At 42.2% G+C, this 26,000-nt stretch overlaps 2 long non-coding RNA genes across 4 annotated transcripts in view; one reads left to right on the top strand and one right to left on the bottom strand.

Annotated features, from left to right (window-relative positions):
- LOC120395212 overlaps positions 1–26,000 on the bottom strand; it is a 100,739-nt gene that overhangs the window by 9,746 nt on the left and 64,993 nt on the right. For both annotated transcript variants that reach the window (XR_005592524.1, XR_005592525.1), the window contains exon 5: positions 2,812–2,906. This is a non-coding gene — a long non-coding RNA (uncharacterized LOC120395212). The remainder of the gene's footprint in view (positions 1–2,811; positions 2,907–26,000) is intronic.
- Positions 1–26,000, top strand: part of LOC120395213 — a 59,626-nt gene that overhangs the window by 22,590 nt on the left and 11,036 nt on the right. The window contains exons 2-3 of one of the 2 annotated variants that reach the window (XR_005592526.1): positions 10,129–10,270; positions 15,573–15,687. The exons of the other annotated variant lie outside the window; for it this stretch is intronic. This is a non-coding gene — a long non-coding RNA (uncharacterized LOC120395213). Of the gene's footprint in view, positions 1–10,128; positions 10,271–15,572; positions 15,688–26,000 lie in introns of those variants that run through there. 2 annotated transcript variants of the gene reach the window in all.

Here is a 26,000-nt window from a genome sequence, read left to right as displayed (position 1 = left end):
CAAATCATGTTTCTCCACCTGTTTTATTCCATAATTTGGCTTTTTCAGACCATAAGTATTAACTGGCTCAACTCTTTCCTGTGGGAGAGCGGAGTGTGTCCAGCACATCTGTTGTAATGGCGGATTCCAACAGGAGCCCATAATGGAATAGGTCTGTCATAAAAATAAGACTATTCTGTATCTGGTTTTGAAAATAATCTGAGTGAAAGAGACAAAGTACCAGTGATTACAAAATTCCAGGTTTTTCATTAGGATGGTGCATAGAGGTAAGGGTCTAACTTCACAGAGCATCTTGCAGGATCAGGGTCTTAAATTGTACAAAATCAAATAAATAAATTGTAATATTTAGGTGGGAAAAATCACAAATCACTTGGAGGCAGAAGAGTTAACTATGCAGTATCTGGAAGGGATGGAAGTGATTAGCTGGTAATTATTCACACAGGGTGAAATTCAGAGGGAAATTTGCCTTAGCACATAAAGCTCATCACAGTAACTGTGTGAGCTGAACAAAGGTGCCCTGGATCTGGGCTTACGTTGATCCAGTGGCTTGGAACACTAAGAAAAAGGCTGTGGAGGAGGTAGGCCTGTTATATACCAGGCCAGAGCTGCCATCTACCTTGCCTTGGCTCCACTTATCCTGCCCCCACCCCCAAAAAAATCTAGTTACTTAGGCCATGTCTACCTTATAGAGGCTACAGTGCTACAGCTGTTCCACCATATTGTAGATGCTTCCTACAACTATGAAACCCCTTGCTCTGGGTGTCCTTAGCTTCTGATTGCCAGAGCTTGGAATAGACAACAGGGGATGGACCATTTGATGGTTGCCTGTTCTGTTCATTCCCTCTGAAGCAACTGGCACTGGCCACTGTCAGAAGACAGGATATTGAGCTAGATGGACCTTTGTTCTGAACCAGTAAGGTTCTACATTGACAAAAGGGAATTTTTCCATCTGAGCGGGAGTAACTAGGTTGATGGAAGAATTCTTTAATCAACCTAGTTATATCTACAGTTGGGATCAGGTCAACTGAACTATGACACACAGGGCATGACATTTTTCACAGACCTGAGCAAAGTAGCTAGGTCGATCTAATTTTTAGGTGTAGATCTTTGTCTCTGTTAAGGAAAGGGTGAATTTCAGCCACCATGAATGTGCTGATTATTGTTTCGTCACATTCAGTGTTGTTGCCTGTAGTGAGGCGGTGTGGCTCTCTGCCGCCCCGGAGGGGGAAGAGCCCATCTGGAAGCCGGAGTGGGTGGAGCTAGGGAGCTCTGAGCCCACCCCTCAGAGGGTCAGGCAGTGACCCGGAACTATAAAGGCCGGCCCTCAGAGCTCAGTAGGAGCCCAGCCACCGGAGAGAACAGACGTCCCTAGCAGAGCCCATGACTGGGAAACCCCCATGGCCCAAGGCAGCCGCCCAGACTGGCCGGGCCTGCCCTGTGCCCCCTATCTGGAGGAGTTGTCAGACCTGCCCTGCACCCATTATCCAGAGTTGTTGCTGGACCTGCCCTGCGCCCGTTATCCAGAGGAGTTGCTGGGCCTGCCGATCAACCCCTGCCCCGAAGAACCCATGCTCCTGGATCCCCCAGAGGCCAACACCAGGACCCAGGTAGGGCCCAAGGGGGAGTGTGGAAGTAGCCCGGGGGCAACCGACCCCAGTCTGGCTGCAGCACTGCCAGAGCCCATGTCGGTGTGTTGCGGCCAGGATCCTCACTGACTAAGCAGCGGATCTTCGGCCACTGCTAGGGCTGCGGGCTGGGACACAGTGGAGTGGGAAGGCCTGCATCCTCCCTGCCACCCAACTCGTGGGTGGCAGACTCCCCCTCTTCCTGGCCTGAGGAGGCTGGAGCCTATCATTACTGCTCAGCCCTGCCTGAGAGCCTGAGCTCTTGACTCAGCATTTGTTGCCCTGCCCTGACCTAGGGCCTGGGCTTAATACCTTGTACGTACTGCTCAGCCCTGCCTGAGGGCCCGAGCCCCTGACTCAGCGTTTGTTGCCCCGCCCTGACCTTGGGCCTGGGGTTAATACTGGTGTACTACTTTTGCTCAATCCTGACTGAGGGCCAGAAATCTGATTTAACGTTGTTGCCCCATCCTGAGCCAGGGCCGGGCTGACCGCATTTCTGCCGGCTACAGCAAGGGCGACCAAGTGAGATCCCATGGCCAGACTAATTCCCCGGGATCAACTGTGTGCAGTGAGCCGGTGTGGCTCCCTGCTGCCCTGGAGAGGGTCGAGCCCCGGCGAACCCTTGTACATTGCCATAATATAATAAATAACACGTACACAAAGAGATAAGATAAAATAATAACAATGCAAACAAGAGAGAGAATCAATAAGACAGCAATCTTCCCCATTATGCTATCAGCGCTCTCTCTCTCTCTCTCTCTCTCTCTCTAATAGATCTTCTAACTGCCCCATCCAAAGTCAAACAACTTGCAGGTAGCTTGTCTGGCAGACGGCTGAGCTGCAGCACACATACTGCTATTATTCGTACACAGATGTCCGAGCTTGTGCTCCCAGCAGCAGTCATGCTTTTAAGAGGATCACTCACAATTTTAACAGAGGAAGAGTACTGCACTGTAACTCACTCTTCCACCATAGACTCAGTGTTTAATTCAGTCACACTACTGTCATCATCTTCTTATTGGTTGTAAGCTTCTCAGCACAGGTAGTGTGTTACTGTATGTTAGTAGAGCACCCAGAACAATCGGACCCCTAAATACTACTGCAACATAAATATATAATAAATAATAAATAAAATGATAATAATAATTAATTACTTTGGCAAATCTTGACTCTTATTCAACCTTACCTGTCTGCTTAGGGAATGCAGCGCTCACCAGATGCAGGAGAGATGGTCTAAATGAATCACTATTAAACTGAGTCATTATTCAGTCTTCCATGTACCTGGGAAGACATAGCTTGAATTAGGACAGCACAGGTTATACCTAAAAGGCAATGCCTAAAATTAGCAAATTCATATTTTCCTTTGCAATTAGTAGAATCTACAGTACAAATATGTCAGCTCATAGCTTGCCCACGGTGCAGAACTTCCTGTGAGCATTCAATAGTCACAATTCAATATTGGTACTATGTAATTCCTTCATTCAGTCACACTGTGTTGTTTCTGCTTCCTAACTGGGTGAGTGAAGCTTTTACCAACAGGAAGAGGAAAATCAAAGTGATTTCAAGATAAACATACAAACATTTCTGCACTAACATATCCCTAAAAAGAGATGCCCCTGATTTTCTGTGAGACCTTCATTTTCCACGAACACAAATACTTGTGGAAAATGGATAAAAAATGGTGTTACAAACATTTTGAAAGCAAATTCACTTGTTTTATTCAAATAAATATTTATGGTTGGTTCGGTGGCTGTATTTGCCCGGTTCTGCTACTCAGTGTGGACTGGATTGGTACCTTGTCATCCACCTTTTGTGAGGGACAAAATGTAGCTATGCTGCTCACGGAGCAGAGCAGAAACCAAATTATGGCATGCACTGGGGAGTTATACATGTGGCAGCCTGTTTCCTGGTGTAGCTTATTTCCCTCAGTGGCTGGAGGGAGAGGGAAGGGAGGCATGGAGTGAAGAACACAGGACTAGAAAAAGGAGAAGCAGCACTCTGGAAGCTGTTCTGCCCCCATATTGGTACCCATAATGCAGGCTGTCCAGATAGGAGAGTACAGTGGCTTAAGAAGTAGAGTTGAAAAATGACAATTGTTTTCTGTGAAAATGTTCAAAGGAAACACAGTTTTCCCTTGAATAGAAGCAACATCATTGACGTATTTGATTTTTCGTCCAAATATTTTTCACTTTCATTCTATACAAAAAGTAATTTGGTTCTGGTTTATGTTTTGGATTGGTATTTAAAACAAAACAAAACAAAGAAAACAAAACAAAACAAAAAACTTCCCCTCTCCTTTTTTCCCTCCTGGAAATGGATTGAAAAGGGAAATAAAGGAAGAGAAAAGGGGGAAAGAAAGAAAAGAAAAAAACATAAAGCCACCACATTTTTTCTTCTCAAATCGAAATTTGCCAATTAGATAAAACAAGTCAGAAATTATTGAATGATGTGTACATTTAATGAAAATTGCTTTATGTTGGTCATAAATCTGTTGTTCCAGAAAATATTTAGATGAAAAAATTTCAGCAAGCTTTTATAAGGAGCAGACATATAGCCATTGTCACCATTGGGCCCTATGAATATCAGGTGTTGTACATAAAAAACTCATTAGTGTGTTTTCCTTCAACATTTTCTTGAAAGAACATTTCATTACAATGCAAATGGAGCTAGCTCACAAGGCAGGCTAATTGAATTCTTAGAAAACATTCCTTACGAACCTTATCTTAACTTACTGAACAATAAATATTACACTCACTTTAGAAGATATAATTCATATTGGGCAGCAAGACATTGACTGTCTCACTATTTATGGTATTTTTAAGATGCTTTATGAGTCCAGAAGTAATTAATCTCGTTACCTCTGTGAAAACTGGATTAGCATTTGCCACTGTAACCAGCTGGGATGACAGTAATGGAATGAATGATTCTAGCACTGGGAATGAAAACAGTTTCATCCTATCAATGGGGTGATAAATACATATTACCTGTGAATCCATTATGTTGTCTGATAACTTTGCTAGATTGTTTCCTCCCATGCAATAATCTCAACTGCACCGTAGCTTCCCCACATGACGGAATAGCTTCATAACCTCAGCAGCCACATGCCTCTTACTCTGGAACCTCTGAACTTTCCCAGTGGAACTATAACAGCCACTACTCACACTCTTGACTAGATCTTCCCATCCAGTAGCTTTCTCCAGCTGAACAGTGACAAGCCTCCACTCTTATCACTGACAACTTTTCCAAACTGGACTGCAGGTGCTATGTGCCCTACCTGCTGGAATCCTTTTCTCTTTATGTCTTCTCTAGTACACATCCCTCAGAGCATCTCACTTCAAAAATCAGCCTTCAGTTCACTCTAGGACACCCTCTGAACCCCATCCGTGGAGGTTTTAAGGATACCGAGATAGCTCTGCTACACCAAATCACGAGGATTGAAATATTGTACCATTTTAAACTCTACCCATTCAGTAGCAGTATTTGCAAACTCGTCCCTTCCACAACAGTGCTGAAAACCACACTCCAGAAGGCAGCCACATGCTCAGTATGACATGGCTTCCAAAGCAGTGGGCACAGAACAAAATATACTGCTATACATCTAGCATCAATTGGGCTTTCCCTTTAGGCAATCCGACAATGATTAAAGCAGCAGTACTGTTGTGGTAATTGCAGGGGCGGCTCTAGCCATTTCGCCGCCCCAAGCACGGCAGCAGGCAGCGGGGGGCGCTCTGCCGGTCACCGGTCCCGCGGCTCCGGTGGACCTCCCGCCAGGCTTGCTGGGGCCTGGAGCCGCCCCTGGGTAATTGGGCCTACAAGTATACTCTAGTGGGATCAACCGTAAAAACTAAGTGAAAGCTCATAAGATATCACAATAAGCCTACTCCCCCAAAATCCCACCCCGACCCCCTCCAGCCACTGGCCCAAGCCTAGGATTGGGGCTCAGCTCACGTCAGCAGCCTGGAGATCGGGGTTCAGGCTGGCCGGTCAACCAGCCCGAACCACTGGCACCAGCTGAGCTCCCACTGGCCTCAAGGTGGGGCCATGGTCTGGGTTTGGGGAGGCTTAGCTTCCCCTGACCTATTATACCTACCGCCCCTGGACATCACCACCTCCACCAGCTCCACCTGAATCCTGAACACCATCTCTTGCATCTCTTCCCCTCTCCCCCGCCCATGTGTGTGCTTTTCCTTCCTCATCTATTTCTTCTCTTCCCTAGCCTGCTCCTTTTTCCTTCAGTCTAATAAGAGTTGGGCTTAACTGGCCAAGACTGTATATTTTGCAACACTGCTATAACACTGTGAGCAGAAAGAGGAAGCTAAATTCAATGCTCTAAAGAGCCTGATGCTCGTACAAGTTTGCCAGATCTCAGGGGGGCTGACAAGATTGTGCGTTGTGCCTCGGATTTTCCAGCAGTGCGGTTGCAAGTAAAAGTGAACGCCAGAGTAAAAAACTGCATTTTCTATCTTTGCTGCTCTTTTCTCTCCCCTTTTCTGTGTGTTTTGTCTTGTTTTGTCTTCTAGGAAATGGGATCAGACTTTAAACAGCAACAACAAAGACAACTCCAGCCCATCTCAAGTAACTCTTTCCCCCAAAAGGAACAATTACTACCATGCTTAATACCATCTAAAAGACTATCACAGGGATCGGCAACCTTTGGCACACAGCCCACCAGCGTAATCACCCTGGCAGGCTGGGCCGGTTTGTTTACCTGTCGCGTCTGCAGTTTCGGCCGATCGCGGCTCCCCCTGGCCACAGTTCACTGTTGCAGGCCAATGGGGGCTGCGGGCAGTGGTGCAGGCCAAGGGATGTGCTGGCCGCAGCTTCCTGCTGCCCCCATTGGCCTGGAGCGGCAAACCATAGCCAGTGGTAGCCGCGATCGGCTGAACCTGCCGATGTGGCAGGTAAACAAACTGGCCCAGCCCGCCAGGGTCCTTGCCCTGGTGGGCTGCATGTCAAAGGTTGCCAATTTCTGGACTATCAAATGTGCAGATTTTTTCCTTCTAAAAAGCCACTCCTGCTAAAGGCAAAAGGATGTTATTAAATTAAAAGTCTTGCTTAAGAATTTATCTTTCAAATGCTTTAACTCTTTTTCCTTCTTTTTGATATCTTTAATAAAAGGTTAAAGTGATGCTTAAGGGTGTATTTGCCATGATACCAAGTAGGCTGAGGTCTCTGTGCACCAAACCCCAAACTTTGTTTAAAACTGCTTAATGTTGGACAGTGACTGGGTTATGTTTACACCTTTCCCCCAAATATTCCATCTAAATTAATATAACCACATTCAGGGAATTTGGGGCAGTGGTGCCAGCAACATTAACAAAGTCATCTTTCAGAGGGGTAGCCGTGTTAGTCTGTATCAGTAAAAACAACAAGGAGTCCTTGTGGCACCTTAGAGACTAACAAATTTATTTGGGCATAAGCTTTCATGGGCTATAACCCACTTCATCAGATGAATGAAGTGGAAAATACAGTAGTCAGGTATAAATATACAGTGCATGAAAAGATGGGAGATGCCTTACCAAGTGGGAGGTCAGTGCTAACGAGGCCAATTCAATTAGAGTGGATGTCGTTTATTCCCAACAGTTGTCATTTTGGAAGCACCACTCATGGTTCCATAGGTAAGGCTGAGTTGAGCTTTACATTTAATGCAGGGATTCAACCACTTTGTTGTGTATGAAGAATACATATTATTCCCAAATTTACTACACTTTGACTAAGGTGATTTTTATTGTTGTTAAGAATTTACAAATAAGCCCATTAATTAGTTTGAGGTGCAATTAATTTTAAAACAGTTCATTTAAGAAATTTAGCATCCATTGTCAGACTTTTGGTTTTAATCTCAAATGATTTTAATAACAGATTCAAATAGAGTCAAACATTCCCATATAGAACTCACTGAAATATCACGGAATTGTGACATTTGAAGAATTGTTTTAGGATTAATGGTCATTTTTTGCTTACTCTTCATATCTGAACATTTCTTCTTCAGTAGGGCCCAATGAACAATATTCTACTATTGAGTATCCCATAACGAACTGCCCTATTTCAAAATGGTGTCCATCTTCCAGAGTTCTCATTGTGACTGAAGCCAGAAGTATGCTCAGTTGGCCATTTTGGCAAAGGTAGTCTTCCATTGTTCTCAATGAGATTGGAAAGTCTTTGCCTCCTATCCTGACACTACTTTAATGACCATGTTATCTAAGGGGAGTCTGGCTGCATGCTCATTGAGATTGCAATTCCTCATATGTTTCCCTGAAGGAGAGTATTTTATTCAGCATCCTCTGACAGAAGCTTTTCTTTATGAAAATGAACAGCAAAAAAAAGATCATTAATCTTAAATATCTTTTTCGCAAAACTACTGACTGCACCAGATCTACTCAGAGAAGGAAGTAGGGAGGAGAAAATGGGGACGGGGATGCATTTGGATGATAGGAGAAAGAGGGAAATTGGGATTGTACACAGAGAAATGCAAGAAGGTGCAAGAGGAAGGATGAATTTGGAGGAGCTGCAGAGGGAGAAATTGAGGGGCATGCTGCAACTGCTTAAACCTGCGCTGGCTAAAAAAAAACAGCTGTAAACCCAACTTAACTGGTCAGTATCCTCAGACTCTTTTGTGCTGTTCCAGAGTGGAATAAAGCAACCAGTGTGAAAATGAGTCTTTATATAAGAGGTAAAAGGGAAAAAAAAAGATTTAGGTTGATATTTTGTATCTAAGATTATTAGAAATAGTATATGAAATTTGTTATTTTCTTCTCCAGTCCTCAATTTCATTTCTAGTAATAAAATAAATAAATAAACAAAGAATAGAACTTAATTTGGTTCTAAAATAGGAAGAGATTTTGCTTTGAGAAGGAATTAAAATAAGGACAAAGTAAAATATCAGAACAGCAAGGCAAGCACCCACTACATTTTTTCCTGTATGAAAGTGTTCCAAAAACTCAGTGGTGCAAGATGCACATACTGAGATACTCACTAAATTATTCATTCTATTTGTATGAAATGGTTCCAAAAAAACAACGCTGGTAAAATGCACACAACACTTAGCACACCCTTAAATTGTTTTGTATTTTGGATGATGCTTGTTCCAAAACCTCAGAGGCTCAGAATGCACCTACCAAGTACAGGCTAAATTATTTTCTTTCTCCAACCAGGATTAGTGGAACAGTGTTTGGTCTGCCGTCCCCACAAGATATGCACATGCACACAGCAAAACACACACACACACACACACACACACACACAGAGCCTTCAATTGCTTGTTAAAGAGACACTTTGGCACTGGGGAAAACTCTCAAACAAAACACTTTAATATCTCTCTTGGCTTTTTTTTAGGTTTTCATTACCACATTTACTAATTAGGGCCTAATTGTCCTCCTGCTGAGGTGAATGGCAAAACTACTACTGATTTCAGCTTGAAAGCTTCTCTGTAGCATTAATTGGTATCTAAGTGGTGAACAAAGTAAATTACATCTACATGGTGACTGTCAATGGAAATTTCCTAGTGGATTCTGCCCTACACTTTTACCAGATTCTAGGGGTATGCACACGCTGAAGCTGGGAGTCATGCTAGCTTGACTTGAGCTAGCACACAAAAAAAGAGCAGCATGGGCATTGCAGCCCTGGCAGAGATTTGGATTAGCCACCCATACTCAGGCCCAGGAAGCCTGAGTCGCCACCTGAACACACAATGCCCAGGCTGCTATTATTAGTGCACTAGCTCCAGCCAAGCTAATGGAAGTCTGTCTACCTGGGCCGGGAGGCTTGCTCCCAGCTGCAGTGTAGACATGCCTAGCAGGCTCTGATTGTGATTGGCTTTTGCCCTTGACTTTGGGTGTGTTCATAAGCTTTAGCAAACAGGTAGCTGTTGCAGAGTGCATCAGATGGGTCTAATCTGCACTAAAAAGCTTTTCTGGCATACCTATGTTGGCTAGGAGGGGGGGAGGGGGGATGGGAACCAAACTCCGATAACATAGCTGTGCTGGCAAAATCTCAAGTGTAGATACAACTATGCTGACAGAAGAGTCTTTGTTCAGCTTAGCCAATGTCCTTCAGTGAAGTGGTATAGCTCTGCCAGACCTACTTCTGCTTTCTCTTTTATACTGTATCTATACTAGAGGGCTCTATTGGCATGGCTATGCCAACATAGTTATATCAGTCTAGCCTGTGTAATGTAGGAAAGTCCATACATTCAGCCACAGTAGAGATGGGGCTCATCTACAAAATGAGGACTTGTAGCCTGTATTAAAGGTTCAACATGACCTGTTACAGTCACTATTCAAACATTGAGGTGAAAGATGAATACAGGTTCCAATCTCTTCCATGCTGTTTGGCCACAGGCCCCTCTGAGGGTACTTTACCACCTCTGTTATCCAGTGTCAGGTTACCTTTGTTGGTTCTACTCATGTACAACAGCTTGTGTTATAGAAGATGAATCAAACTTGGCTAGAAATGCTAACAGTACCTGATACAATGTCTTTTGCTTGATCTTCCCATCCGGTTACAGGGGTTAATAACCTAGAAAATCACACGAACAACACTGCAATCCACAAAGCCTGAGCTGGAAGCCTAAGTTCCCTATAAAATGCATGGAGATGTAGCCTGTAGGGATGTTGCTTGCTTATGTTTATACAGGAATGTACTGAAATGTAAGTAGGCCCCAATCTCTATTTCCTAAAAATAGGCTTGACAACAGTCAAGCAAGGCCTGGTAAAATATGAGTAAAGTGAAGTGAGGGTATTCAGAGGCAACTTACAGATAAGTTAGGATGCACCCCTCAGTCATGTTCTAAACATGTTTTCATTCTAACTGATTTTTACAAGTGTTTTCGATAAAATGTTAATGTTTTGGAAAATGCAATCTATGTTGATAGTTATTGGTATGGTATTTATGTAGATGTTAATTAAGATGGTGTTTAATGTTAAATAGCCAATGAGAAGTAGAAAATATTTAATTATGGTAGCAGAAAGATAGATATGGCAAAAGGTGAATTGAATGTTAATTAATTAAGGGGCATTATTTATAACTGATTATTAAAAGGGTAGCATGCTAATTTATGTGGAAAGTGATCCACAAAAGTCAGCATGCTAGGTGCAGGGCCACTTATGCTAGCCAGTGGGAGATGGGAGATGCCTGTTAGAGTGGTTTTTCCTAATCCCGACCCCTCTCATGCACATAGGTGCCTATCTCTGCTTGTGAGCTACAAATAGGGGAAGATAGGCATTGGTCCACCTAACTCATATGACAAGCCTGATCCAGTAGGCATGCTCAGGGGCCTCCTACCTCCACATGAAACAGGGTGGGGAAAGTCTCCCTTATAATCTTTATCCCAGTGGTTACAGTACTCCCCTGGGATGTGGGAAACCATTGGTTTAAGACCTGCCTAGCTTACTGAGGGGAAGGAATTTGAACAGGGATCTGCCACTTCACAGGTAAGTGCTCTATGAGATATTCTGATGCAGCTCCCTCAAGCGGTTTTACTGAAGCTGTTCCACTTTCAGTGAATAATTAAATATTAATTTGGCCACAAAAAGAGTGAGAATCATTCTATAGTCCAGTGGTTAAGGAACTCACCTGAAAGGTAGCAGATCCCTGTTTAAGTCCCTTCTCCACAGAAGAGGGACTTGAGCTGGGGGTCTCTCACATCCTAGCTGAGTACCCTAACCACTCAGCTAAAAAGTATAGGCGGGAGCCTCCTCCTCCTCCTCCCCCATCCCATGGCTGTTTTGTGGGGAGTTAGGCAGTCTTTGAGCAGGCTTACTGGACTGGGCCCCACACATGAGTTAGGTGGACAAATCCTTATCTTCCCCCATTCATGGATCACCCTGGGGCTTAGACAGGACATAGGCATTCAGATGCCTAGAGTGAGGCAGAATGTGCATGCCCAGAGGCAGAAAACAGACACCTAGGAAACTTTAATGCAACAACCTTATGTGCCAAGTGAGTTTAGGATTAGGCAGCAGCCAAGTGTGAGTTTTGCTGATTACAGTGTGCCTAAAGTGGGACTTAGATGCCTAAGTCTGTGGGCTAGGTAACAAAGTACCTTTGTGATTGTGGACCCCTCCTCTTTGAAGAGATCAGCATCTGCACTGCTGCCCTTGATTTGTGTAGGAGGCATCAGCTTGTGGTAATATCAAGGGCTGGTTGAAAAAAACCCGCTAAAAGTGTTTTTGCAATAAATAAATTAATTAATTAAAACAAAATTTTCAAAAACATTTTAGCAAGTTCTACATTTTAAATTTTCTGGGAGGCTTCTTTGGGGCTAGAAATGCCCATGCACAACCACAGCCCAGGGATGAAATTGAGTAAAATTCCATTCAACTACATTTGAACTAAATAAGGCTGAAAAAAAATATTTTACACAGGGGAAGAACATTTTAATATTTATGCTTTGGTAATGCATAATTCACACATGGCTGAAATTGGTCTTGTTATTTCTGTTTTTTTTTAAACACTTTGCATACAGGGGCTTTTAATACTGGAAATATTGGGCCCATTTCTAGCTGGTTTAAATAGTGTAGCTCAATTGAAGCCAATGGAACTGTGCTGATTTATATCAGCTGAAGATCTGGTGTATTATATTCAAGTTTTAAAGGAGTAAAGTTGGCCAGATGTCATTGGTTGGTGATAAAATAATAAAGTTTCTATATCGGGGTGGGCAAACTTTTTGGCCTGAGGGCCTCATCGGGTTTCCAAAATTGTATGGAGAGCCGGTTAGTGGAGGCTGTTCCTCCCCAGACAGCCAGGCATGACTCGGCTCCCACCCCGTATCTGACCTCCCCTGCTTCTCGCCCCCATCCAGCCCCTCCAGGATTCCTGCAGCCATCCAACCCCCCCATTCTCTGTTCCCTGACAGCCCCCGGAACCACTGCCCCTGACTGCCCCCCACTACCCCATCCAATCCCTCCCCTCATTCCTGACTGCCCCCCGGGATCCCTGCCCCATTCAACCAACCCTTCTCCCTGACCACCCCCAGAACCTCTGCCCCTGACTGCCTCCCGCCGCTCCATCCAACCCCTCTTCTCATTCCTGACTGCACCACAGGGACCCTGGCCCCATCCAACCACCCCGTCTCCCTGTCCCCTGATCACCTCTGGAACCCCCGCCCCTGACTGCCCCTGCTGCCCCATCCAACCCCCCTCCTTCCTGACTGCCCCCCAGGACCCTTGCCTCCATTCAACCCCCATTCCCTGCCCTCTGACCGCCCCGACCTCTATCCATACCCCCCCCCCCTGACCACCCCACAAACTCCCCTGCCCAAACACCCCCACTCCCTGCCCCCTTACCGCACTGTCTGGAGCACGGGTGGTTGGCAGCGCTACAGCCGTGCCACCCAGAGCACCAGGACAGGCAGCCACGCTGCCCGGCTGGAGCCAGCCACACCACCGCACAGCACAGAGCACCAGGTCAGGTCCTGGCTCTGCAGCTGTGCTGCCCCAGGAGCTCGCAGCCCTGCCGCCCAGAGCATCGTGCCGATCACCAGAGGAAGGGCCTGGGTCTAGCCTCCCAGGCCAGGAGCTCAGGGGCCAGGCAGGAGGGTCCCACGAGCCACATATTTTGCCCACCTCTTTTCTATATGCTAGCTGAAAGTAGCAAGTCTGGTCATTTCATATATATGCAGAAAGTTGTCATTGTAGAAAACTTCCTCTATATACCATTTTCAATCTAAAAACATATACTCTAGTCAAATCTTTGTACTCTTTTGGAGCTCAGAGCTTCCATAGGAGGCAACCTTTTTCCCTTCAGAATTTAAAAACTCTTGTTGTGGTGTTTGTAAACATTTCAGATCTGAGTCTTCTGCTCTTATTCATATTGGCTAGTACTGGCAATAGAAATATTTGCAGAGCAAGGCACCACTCAGTGTGAATGAATGTTTGGAGAACAGTAGAATATTACCAACCTTCCAAAATATTTCAGTCAAATATTTTGTGAATACAGATTGCTAATATTTTTGCACATCTCATTTATCTTTTTTCATCTCCTCTAACAGTCAGTCTCTTCCTTAGCTCAAGCAAATTACTGTTTATTGGAGCCCCAGAAAGAGTCAGATAGACCGAATTTCTGCCCATAAAATACTCTGCCTACCACATAGCTCTTCACTATATATTAGAATAGTGGACACTTTCAAATTATATTCTCCAAATGACAAAAAAACTACATTTTTGTAGCCATGTAGTCCCAGAATATCAGAGAAACAAGGTAGGTGAGTCTTTTCTTTCTTCTGTTGGTGACAGAGACAAGTTTTCAAAGGTACACTGAGCTATTCTTCAGGAGTATTTATTGGAATTTTTAACAAGATTTTAAAAATATTTGTATAGTTTTCCTTGTTGCTTTCCAAATGGAAACTTCTACCTTGATGGCACCTGATGCTTCTTAGTGAAAGAAAAGCTGAAATGGCTGCCAGTGTTGCCAAATGGTCATTAAAAGCAAAACAAAACAAACAAAAAAATCCATGACACAAAGTGACTGTGGTGTGTGACTACACATTTACAATGTCTATTCCTTCTGTAATTGTCAAAGCCTCCTGTGGAAAGGTTGACCAACTAATTGCACCTAATGCTGTTACAGATATTTTTTTTCCTAAAAATAGTTGGCCTAATTCTTCTTCTTCGTCTGGTGTTGTTCCACTCCTCTAAATCCTTTTCCTGGCATTCAGCTCAACTAGCTCAACTAGCTGATTTCAGCACTAGGAAACTATAGTAGAAAGCATGGGGGGGTGGGAATCCTCCCTCTCAGTAGAGCTGGTTGAAATTTTTTTTTCAAAGATAGTTTTTTCAGACAAAAAAGTTTTTTTTTCCCCACCAAAACAGAAAATCTGCTCGTAAAGTGTGTGGCTTGGGCCAATCCCCCTCCCCCCCACCAATCTGTTTTCCATTGCAGGAAGTAGGAGTGGGAGTTCCTTTTTTTGATGACAATCCAAATACTTTGGAAGAAAAGTTTCAGCAAAAAACAAAAATTTGTTTTTTGTTGATATTTTTCACAGTAATTAAAATTGTTCCCTGATTGTCTCTACCTCCTAGGCCATGAGCCATTGCACAAGCACTAGTATGACCTAAGAACACCATCATCCTTGCAAGGGAGAAGAACTCCTAAAGCTCCTCAGTTCTGCTCCTACACTGCTGTCATGTAACCCATGTATGATAGCACAAAGTGAGTGCCCAAGGATGTGAGCTCCATATTACACGGACCATCTACACCCAGACACAGTCTCTGGGTATCTTCCCACCACAACAGAATTGCTTGAGTTCCATTTTAAAGGGACCCTCCAAACCTCGAGGTGGAGGGAACAGGATTTGCCCCTTTAAGCATCAACTACGGGGACAATTAACATATGTTTTCTCCATCCAGACTGCTTGGCTAGCCTACAATAAATTGCCTAGTGCTCAATCAGAGTTTCTAATTGATTGGCCAGGAAACAGCTTGTTGATAATAACATATTCTAGCCATCTGATGTTTTGAACGATCCAGTAGCAGTCTGCAGCAAAGCTATTTACACTATGTTCCCTGCATTGGGCATACATCCAGTTTTTACCATCACCAAGAAGAACAAAGAAGGAAGAGGTCTGTCATAACCTTCAGAAGGTTGTGAATATGGGAGCTAAGGATTTCAGAGACAGATGAATTTCTAGCAGGGGTCCAACCATGGGAAGCATTTTAATGTTTTTGCTTTATGATCATAATTAAAATAGTATCTGGAAATCAAGATATTTAAATGTATTTCCCAGTAAAAATAATTGTATATATATTAATAGAACATTTGATACACACAGCAGTAGAAATGGACCAAGCCAGTTTAGTTAGGGGATGCTAATCTGGAGAGTAACTTAGGCCACATTGACACTAAGCTCCTAGAGATATCAATAATTCCACTTGAAACTGATTTCTGTAATATCAATATTATGCTAGAGTCATATCTGTTGCATTTAATACAGTGACACCTTTTCTCTCCAGGTACCTAGGACTTTGAAGTGAAGCAAAAAGCAATACTTAGTCAATACTGACAAAGAAAAAGGGGAACAAACACATTGCAGTGGAGCCATTCATGTTAACCTTTTCAATACAAATCCCATTTTGAAAAATTGTTGATTTGCTGTAAATAAATGTGCTTCTTTCCAAAACTTGACATATCTCTTATACTCTCTGTTCTTGGGTTAAGACTTAGTTGACCCTTCCCTCAGGCTTCCTTCGTGTATTCCCAAAATATTAAAATGCCATTTTCTGTGACATCACTCCCAGAAATTGAAAGTTCTAAGAATAGCATCCACAGTTTTAGACATTCAAAGTACCACTTAGCAACCTCACCTCCCAAGATGATTCTACTCCAAGGAAGGGCATACAAAAGTGGAAGCATGCAGCTGTTCTGACAATAATGGGAGTTTTAAAAAATGCATGTGGTCTTAGGATTTAGAAACCCTTATGTTACAAATGATTTTGAAACTCACAACAAAAAATTTGTTCATCATGATATTACATGGAGATAGTTGCATTGTGTTTTCTGGCTAGTATAACATCTAAAGGACAGTATTGGGCCTAATGCATTGGACTGGGACACAGGAATTGTGGGTTCAGATCTTGACTCGGTCATACACTTCTTGTTCAGCTTTGGGTAAATCACTTTGGGTCAGATTCTGTCACTTTTATGTAGTACTTAGCTCTACAGAGGGTCCCAACATGAGGAAGAATGGCAGAATCTAGCCACTACTCTTTGGGTGCCTGAGTTTTCCATCTCTGAACTGCTATGGTACTTTATGGGTGTTCAGATACTACTGTGAGGGGGGCAATATAGTACCTATATAGATATTGCAGACCTAATACAGTAGAATCTTGATTCAGTTTCAGTTTTAACTACATCAGTAGCATTTGCAATGCATCCTCATTGTCATCTGAGGATCCTGTTCCCTGTAACTGCAGATTTGATGGCACTGGAAGGCTACCGATGGAGTAAATCAGGATTTCACTGTGAGTAATTGACTTCCATATATGTTAACAAATAATAGTTACCTGAACCATGTGAGTCTATCATCTACGCTTAATAGCTTTTTCATTTTTAATCTGTTAGATAAAACTGATACAGGATGTTTAAATTGTACAAGTATAAAAATACCCTAGTGTGCTGGTTAATGTTAAGTTGAACAAAGTATTTTTTTAAAATACCCCAAATTTACTGGTTTAAAAGGCCTTTTGCACTTGTAAAATGAAAATAGCTTGAATTTTTAAAAGTAAAAATATATATTATTTATTAGAAATGTATATTGTGCATATAACTGTAAAAACTAATTCCACTGTTGTAAATCCAGAGTAGCTCCATTGACTTTAATACTTTTATTTTGGGTTTACATTGCTGTAAATGAACTTATCCTAGTGCCTAAAGTAGAGAACCTAATACTTTACTAGAACACATGTAGGACAAAAACCAACAAAAGAACAAATTCAACTGTTTAAAAGTTCCTTTGCTAGAGCTCATGTGGAAACTTCAACCATGAATTATTTTTAAAGAATTTCCTTTTTAATTCTTCCAGTAAGCACAAGATCCCAATACATTTTGTCATCAGGCATCAGGTTGATGTTCTCCAGTATAAAGGATAATAAGGTTCATTTGGCTTAAACAGAGACTCTAAAGTCTACCATAAACTTTTAGAATAAATTCATGTAAGCTTCTTGTAGGACATCTTCAATCACACTGTATTTTTGTACTTTGGGTAATCTGACAGTGCCCACAGCTTCTCCTCTCTTGCTTTTGTTTCATACATTTCTGCCTGGAGCTGATCTCACCATTTAGTTTCCAGTGGAGCTTTTTATTCTTAGCCAATATGTTGGCTAAGGTCCCTTTTGACAGATTCTTCAGCTCAGCTGTTCTCTGTTGTCTGCCAGCATTTTGAGATGGCTGCTTTTATTATTATTTAATGCGTGTTGGTTTCAGCAAATATTGTAACTACAACTGTTTCTTATTATGGGACCCCTTTTTTCCCCATAGTCACTCGACTGGCAGTATTCCAACCCCTTTTTAATTTGCTACAATTAGAAAACTATGTATGCAAGTCTGTTCGCTCTTTCAGATCTTTGACATTATTATTTAATATGTTACTTCAAGAAGTGTTGTCACTGCAGCATTTCCTGACAGATCTTACCTTCCTGCTACTTCATTAAATACAAACATAATTTCATTGTTAAAAATAAATACTTTGTATTGATGCCTCAAGAATACACTGAATTTTACCTGTCATACAAGTGCTCATCACCACACAGCAATGTTAGAAAAAGGAATGAAACTGAGAAGGGTGGACCTTTCTTTTAGCATTCCTTCTCCGTAGAGATGGCATCTCTACAAGTTAGTTTATCTTCTCCGAGCATCCTGGAAATACCGAAATTCAAAACCTAATGTAGTACTTGAGATCCCTTAAAAATAATACTCACTACAATCCCAGGCAAAAGTTATAAAGATGTGTAACTTGAATAGAGGTCACAATTTTATAGTTGGTCTTATTTCAATGATTTTGGTTCACCTTTACTACTTCAATATCCACTATAACTAGTGATGAGTGAGTCTCCAAAAGATTCTGAATCTGTGCTTATACAAGCATCCAAAATTTGGATGCTGATTCAAAACTTATCCAAAGCTCTTGGACCTGCAAAGCCATGCTGGAAATTTCACATGAGTGGGATCCCAGGAGGAGATTTGTTGGTCTGGTTTCCATTCGGGTTGATAATATTAGTGGTAGCCTTTCTTATAGTATTTCAACACTTTGCACCTAGCTGAGTGAGGAAATACTGAGGTGCAAGGTCTCCAGATCCTTCTGTGGAGGCTTTTAGCCTCCTTCCCATCACAGTTTGGGTGCAAATGGTGCTTCCTTTTCTCAGCTTTTTGGACCTGCCCCATATGCCACATACCTTTACTGGATCTTTCAGCTCACCACCCCCTTCCTCAGGGCGGCATGCTCCCCAGTTCACCTTCTTTCTAGGGCTCTCTCTTCTCCCCATTAGTGGTTCAAGATGGGACCCAGGAGCTGAGAGTTATTGAGAAGAGTGCATCTCTCACTGGCTTCACCTACTAACTGTGCCGCTGCAGGTTGGGAGAAAGAAAGGCAATGGTATTGTTTGTTCCACCAGTAGGCTATGGCAGCCTGGGGGAGTAAGGAGCTGACCTTGGGGAAGAGGAAGGGGTTCTGAAGACACTCAGGAAAAAAAGAGGGAGTTGGAGAGTGAGGCGGCTGGGAAAGAAGTGCTCAGCTAGTGGGGAGGAATAGTGGAGCCAGGTGGAGACTCCTCTGATTTTTCTTTCTTTCTCTTCTCGCCCCACACCCACACCCTTTATTTTTAAGATGGCTGTCAAAGATTGAAAAGCTCCAGTCTCTTTGAGTAATAAACTGTGTTTAGGTAGTAGTGGGCGAGGAGGGGTAATCAGGTTGACAGATTAGGCCCTCATTATTTTTTATCAAAACTGAAAAGAAACAGTGACAAGAATAAACTAATCAAAACAAGCAATTTACTCCTACTTATGGGAGGAGGCAAAGCAAGGGATTGTTGTTTTGATTTTTAAAAACTCACAATGAGCTTGGATGCTAAGGTATCTGCCACTGAGTGAACTGGTAAGACAACATGGACTCAGGTGTCAGTAATAGGTATTCCTAGATGCCCTTCCTGATGCGAATTGTCCCCAAACCAGCATCTGTCAGTAAAACTTTTTACCATCTCTGTTGGCTTACCACCATCTCCCCTGTTCTGTTCTGGTGAGCAATGACCTATCCTCATTCATACATGCCTTGGTCATATCCCATCTGGACTACAACAATGCAATATGCCTGGGCCTGAAGACATTAGCCCTTAGGTAACTTCAACTAATACAGCACATCTCTTCAGCAACACAGGTTACCCTGAACACATTAGATGTGTCCTCTGCTCTCTACATTGGCTTACCGTAAAAAAATCAAGTCAAATTCAAGGTCTCAGTCATTTTCAAGGTGCTTAGTGGCCTGGGCCCAGCATATCTAAGCGTGTGCCTGCACTGCAATTAAACACTTGTGCCAGCTGATTCAGGATTGAGGGGCTGGGGCTATGAAGCTGTTTAATTGAAGTATAGATGTTCAGGCTCAGGCTGGAGCCTGGGATCTGGAACCAGCCTGAGCCCTGCAATCCTGAGTCAGCTTATGTAGGCCACTGCGAGTGTTTAATTGCAGTGTAGACATACCCTAAAAGATCACCTCAAGCTCTGGGGTGAATACTGTGGTTGCCAATTCTGTTCCTCAGCCATAGCGGAACTTTGTATTATAAGTGTATAATTCATTTCTGCAGGAATCAGAGCTGTCTTAGGGATTGGTCTAAGATTGTGGAACAACCTACCGCAAGAACTAAGGGCCATCACAAACCTTGCCATACTCTACTCCAAGTTCACAGTGCACATATTTGACCTCGCCTTCTCTAACATAAACACATAACAGTATGTATATTTAAAACAAAACCCTACCAAAACGTTAACGCTATCCCACCCACACAATTCTCCCCCGAGGAGAGAGTGACCCACATATGACAGATGTTAGTCATCTCACATAATGAGCTCAGGTACTATGGTAATAATGGCAGTAACAGTGTCTCCACCGAATAGAATGGTAACTCATGGTAGACTTTCCTGTGTTGGGCATCTTGAGTGAAACTAACCCGGGCATTTACCTCTCTACAATTAAAAATGAATATTAAGTGGTGACTGCAACATATTTCAAATGGTTTCTTTATATCTTTATAATTGCATGATGTTTCTAGGCTTAAATTCCATTAGCTGCAGACTGCAAGCTGAAGGAAGGAATGGGTCATTTTGCATTAGGTAGCATGAAGTTCTAAGTAGTCACCTGTAACCTGCTGTGACAGTTATACCATTATGCAAATCAACATAACATTTCATGAATTTAAAAAGGAAAAATCCCTCATAAGAAGAAAAAAAAATAGTCAATCTGCATTTCTGTCAGACATTTATCAGACTGGATATCTACTAAAAGCAATTATCTGAATTATGCATGAATATGTCAATAATTTAGTACCCACACATCTCTAATAAAACAATTAAGTTTTACCTGTCTAAAAGGAGCCTTTCCAAATTTAACATAAAAATATAGACTAAGTATAAATGTGCACAGTACAAATATGCCACTGTATATTTATATTTTCCACATCCAGTCCCCTTAGAGCTAATACCATTTTGCATCCCAGATTTCAAAAAGCAGAATTTATTGCAAATATTCCCTTCATTCATATTGGTTAATGTTTTTAATTTTCATCATAAAAATTACTATTAAATATATTTGCATCTAAACAAGACACAAACATTAAATTAATTAATATATTACATCACCAAAACATCTATGTTAAAAGAACATTAAAGTTGCCCAGTCTATTCCAAATTTCCAAATTTAGAAAATGTCAGAATTAAGGTTGCCTGTGCAGTAAATAAATGTAATGTTTCACAGGCATGGGTATGCCATGGTCTGAATGAGCTCTCTCCTGCCATCTATTGGTGAACTCAGGGAAAAGACCTCAGGAGCAGACTGTATTTGCATAGACACAGCTACTTTGCCTAGTGATCAGCAGACAGACCTGTTTTCCCAAGTTGGCTGTTTTGGGTTAAAATTCACTTTAGCCTGGTACACAGGAGTAATGATTTTTTTTTATCCTTGTTGTATCACTAAAGGGCAACAGAACTGTACTTAATATGCTCTAATAGAGGGGGTTACCCTAAATGTAACCTCACTTACTAATCAGGTAGAATTGATGCCAACTCCAAGTGAAAAGTGGAAGGGGTAGGGACAAATGTTCTCATTTGGTGGTATGGCCTCTGCTTAAAGAGTCCTAGATACCATTAATCTGACTCCTCCTGTATTCAAAGACCAGCTGATCAAATTCCATTTAGAGTTCTAGTTTTTGCTCAGTAATCACTAGAACTGAAATAACTGATGAACACGTGGACAGTGTTGCAGTGAAAGGCAATACAGAGGATCCAGCATCAGTGAGGTTCCCATCTACCCAGTAAAATAACTAAGGGCTGAAATCACTAGGAACTTGGCTAAGTAGTGGAACCTCAGAACAGGCATCACAGCTGGAGGCAAAGGCAGCAGGGAATGGCAAGTGGTGACAGAAACAGTGATGAGCAACAGCAAAAGCAGAGGAGGCAGAGGCATTCCTCAACTCCACCATTCAGTGGTGGGAGGTTAACTCACCCCTGAATTCTGGGATTTCACTGACCTCAGACAATGAATTGGAGGGAAAGAGGAGTGGTGTGTTGAAGGGACAGTTGTCCATCAAACTTTCACACTACAAGGTGCGAAACTGAGGCAATGACTTACAGCCCAAGATTCTGTGGGCAGGGTGTTTACTTATGACTTGCATACTTTTGAATCATTGTTGTGGTGTTTTCCTAAATTAATGCTGAGTTCCATCTCCTCTTTAATAAAAGTTTTGTTTTGCTATACACAGACTGACTGCTTGCGAGTAGGGAAGTATTGCCCTTTAGCGGTACACAGGGGTGGCATTTAGTTTTCCCAGATTTCTGGGTGGGGGCTTGAGCTGATTCAAACAGAACTCCTAGATATTGAACCCAGCACGTGTTGCTGCTAACACCACCTGGCAGAAGGATTACAGATGTCTCAGTGAAGTTTTCATTGGGAAGGTCAGAGAGTGAGCAAGACTCTCAGAGCAGTTTTTCATCCAAGATCAGGGATGAATCAGAAGAACCTAGGGTCTCCCACAGCCCAGGTCAATGCCCTAACCACAAGTTTCCACACCCATCTTCCCAAATCAAATAGGCTCAGATTTTGAACTGACATTTCCATTTTTGCAAAAAATGTTCAAAGCTTTGTTCCAATACAGAATGAAAGCAAATTTCAAAACTACAAAAGTTACTGTATAGAGGAGAGTGAGGGGGGATTTGATAGCAGCCTTCAACTACCTAAAGGGGGTTCCAAAGAGGATGGGGCTTGACTGTTAGTGGTGTCAGATGACAGAACAAGGACCAATGGTCCAGGGCTGGCTCCAACGTTTTTGCCGCCCCAAGCGGCAAAAAAAAAAAAAAGCCACGATCGGCGGTAATTCAGTGGCAGCTCTACCACCATTGCTTCATTCTTGGGCGGCAATTCAGTGGCAAGGCATTCCCTCTGAGAGGGACTGAGGAACTCGCCACCGAATTACTGCCAAAGACCCGGACATGCCACCCCTTTCCATTGGCCACCCCAAGCACCTGCAATGGTCTCAAGTTGCAGTGGGGGAGGTCTAGGTTGGATATTAGGAAACACTATCTCTCTAGAAGGGTGGTGAAGCACTGGAATGGGTTACCGAGGGAGGTGATGGAATCTCCATCCTTAGAGGTTTTTAAGTCCCAGCTTGACAAAACCCTGGCTGGGATGATTTAGTTGTGGATTGGTCCTGCTTTGAGGAGGGGGTTGGACTAGATGACCTCCTGAGGTCCTGTCCAACCCTGATATTCTATGATTCTATAACAAAATTGTCATCCTGCAAATAGCTCTACTTAATAGGGCTTACATCCCTTCCACTGGTGCAAAGTTCACCGGCACACATACTCATTACATTAAGCAACCGTTTCAACCATCCTACTATCTCAACACCAACATTAAACTGCCTTCCCATTAAAAAAATTAATAATAATAATGATGGCCACAAGACACAAAGTTTGCCTTTTGATTTAAATTCAAACTATTTGAAAGTCTGGGAGTTTGTGGATTTGGTCCAGTTTACTGTGGAGACAGTGACTAATCCACATTTGGATCTGGATCCATCTCCAAACTTCCCCAAAGATTATGGTATATGTTCAGATCCTGGGTTTATTATCTGGACCATCTATAATTTTGAAACTTTTAATGGTGAAGGATCTAACAGTGTTTTATTTCTTTTGGGCTAGACTGATTCCTCCACTTGATGAATAGCTGGGCTCTGACACCACACCTCTGCCTACCAATATTGTTACCTTCAGGCCCCGAGCCTCTATTTGGATCTGCATAACACTCCACACCTTTTGCAGTCCCACTGACTTCAACGGGACTCTGCACAGGTGCAAGGGTCTGTATGCAGAACTGGAGCTTAACTTGGTATTTGGCACCTATGATGCTGGAGCTCATGTTCCTTGGACAACTACCTCATCCTCTCTCTCCCCACTTTAAGAGCGTTTTTATATTCTAACAAAGTTTGTTTTGATTTTTAAAATGAATGCTTATCTGCTTTGTCTGTTTTCCTACTGTGACTATTTTAATTGCTTGTTTACAGCCCCAAGGATCTTGACAAATGAGGGAGAAGCCATGAGGGAGTAATAAGAAGAACATTATTGTTCATTGATATTAATACATGCATCACATGATGATATGACACACACACAACATATTTTAAATAGTATACTTGATAATTACTTGGAGTTGTAGCCCTAACTCTTGTTCAGGAGTTACAGTTTGCATCAATTCCAATCCTGGAACGCTTGATCTGAATTGACTCAATTCCCTTGTACTTTGTGGAAGTTTGAATTTAGGCCACATTCCAGCAAGGGGATTGTTTATGTGATTAAAAGTCACCATGTGCTTAAGTGTTTTGCTGGATTGGTGAATTAAATCTAAATTTCTGTAAAGAGACAAACTGGAACTACTACATCTGAACATCCCCAGTCTCTCAATTTTCAGTAACCTCAATTTTCAGTAACCTCACACACAAACTCTGCATCTCTAGTTTTTCCATTGCTCTCGAAACAGGAGAATTAACACATTGCTTTTGTATTTTGCTTCATGTTCTTCCTGATTCATGTATTGCTGCATTTCCTCCTGTGTTTACCTTGTCATTGTTTTCATTTTAATTCAGATTTACACCAAATATGGAAATGCAATCCCAATGCATTAAAAAGCACATATATTCAGAATGTTAAACATTCACTATACATAAAAAAAATGCTCTAGAGTTGCTCCCAGCAGAGTTTTCCTATCTAAAGATAATGAGTTTTAACGTACGGTTTCCTTGTACCTTGCCTTTCTTTACACATCAATTTGTTCCTAGCATCTGTCAAGCAAGCAGTAACAGGAAAATACTCTCTGGGGCTGTCAATGAAATGACACCTTTCTCCTTTACTGGAGTTTGAAAATAATGCCCATATTTCTCTGAAATTCTCCGGGCAAAGTATGCCTGTCTTGTAAAACCAACACCATCTGCCCAGGCAGACATTTGTGAGCCAATTGACACATAAAAGATTTTATCTGATCTCTAATGTCAAAGATTATTACACTAGGTTATCAAGCTTCCACTTAGCTAGATGACCTACCTTTGCACACATGAAATTAAAACAAGATGGGAACACAGAGTGGTGACAAGCATTAATTCACTCAAGACCCATGCTATCACACACTATTATTTCAATCAAGGGCCCTGATTTACAAAGAACAAGGTAATCAAATTTTATTTCACAGAAAATCTTGGAAAGGCTGGAGTTGACTCATTGGATTTCTAGATCTCGCTGCACCTAGATTCTGCTCTTTGGATCTCACTGAGCTTGTATAGATTTTCAGCTATTTTTAAAGATATGGTATATGTGTACAAAGATTTATAGGCAAGGTAGCATATATCTACAATGGGAGCTTGGAGTGTGCCTCGCAGTATGGATAGACTTACATGTGCTATGTTTGCTTGAACTAGTGTGTTAAAAACAGAAGAGAAGATGTTGTGGCACAGGTGGCAGTACAGGTTAGCCATCTGAGTACAAGCCCACCTGACTGACTGGGTCTGAGCTCTGATGGCTAGCCAATGCAACGCTGATCCTGCAACATCCACACTTCTCTTTGTATCACACTAGGTCAAACAAAGCTACCTTGTGTCTGTCTAACTGGGCTGGGAGGCATGTTCCCAGCTGCAATTTAGGCATACCCGTATAAACTAAAACTCTGACCGTGTAGTCATTGCAAAAGCAAATCTCCCAGGAAAGGTGGTATTTTGGGTATAGCACTGAACTGGAACTCAGGAAGCCACTGACTAACTCACCCTGAGTAAGTGAATTAGCTTCTCTATACTTCTGCAGCTGTAAAACTGGAATTATAATGCTTCTCTATATCACCCAGGTGTTGTAAGGAAACTAATTCATGTCAATGAGGTGTTCAGATAGTATGCTGATAAGTTAAACTATTTAGGATGTTATATGGCCTGTGTGATAAATTTCTGTGTACAGATGCTGCAGAATAAGATCCTTATTAAATAAAGCAAATTGCAAGTATTGGAAATAATCCACAGCAAAATATTCATTATGTCAAAACAAAAGTTATGGTGCATACCATTTAGAATTTCATCTTTTCCTCTGATTCATCTATATTCAAGATGTCGAAAACATAATCATGTTACTAAAGTTTCAGTATAAATTGT

Source organism: Mauremys reevesii, linkage group 1, assembly GCF_016161935.1.
Source record: "Mauremys reevesii isolate NIE-2019 linkage group 1, ASM1616193v1, whole genome shotgun sequence".
NCBI lineage: Eukaryota > Metazoa > Chordata > Testudines > Geoemydidae > Mauremys > Mauremys reevesii.
Note: the sequence above shows the minus strand (reverse complement) of the source record. Positions and strands in the feature narration are given on the sequence as shown.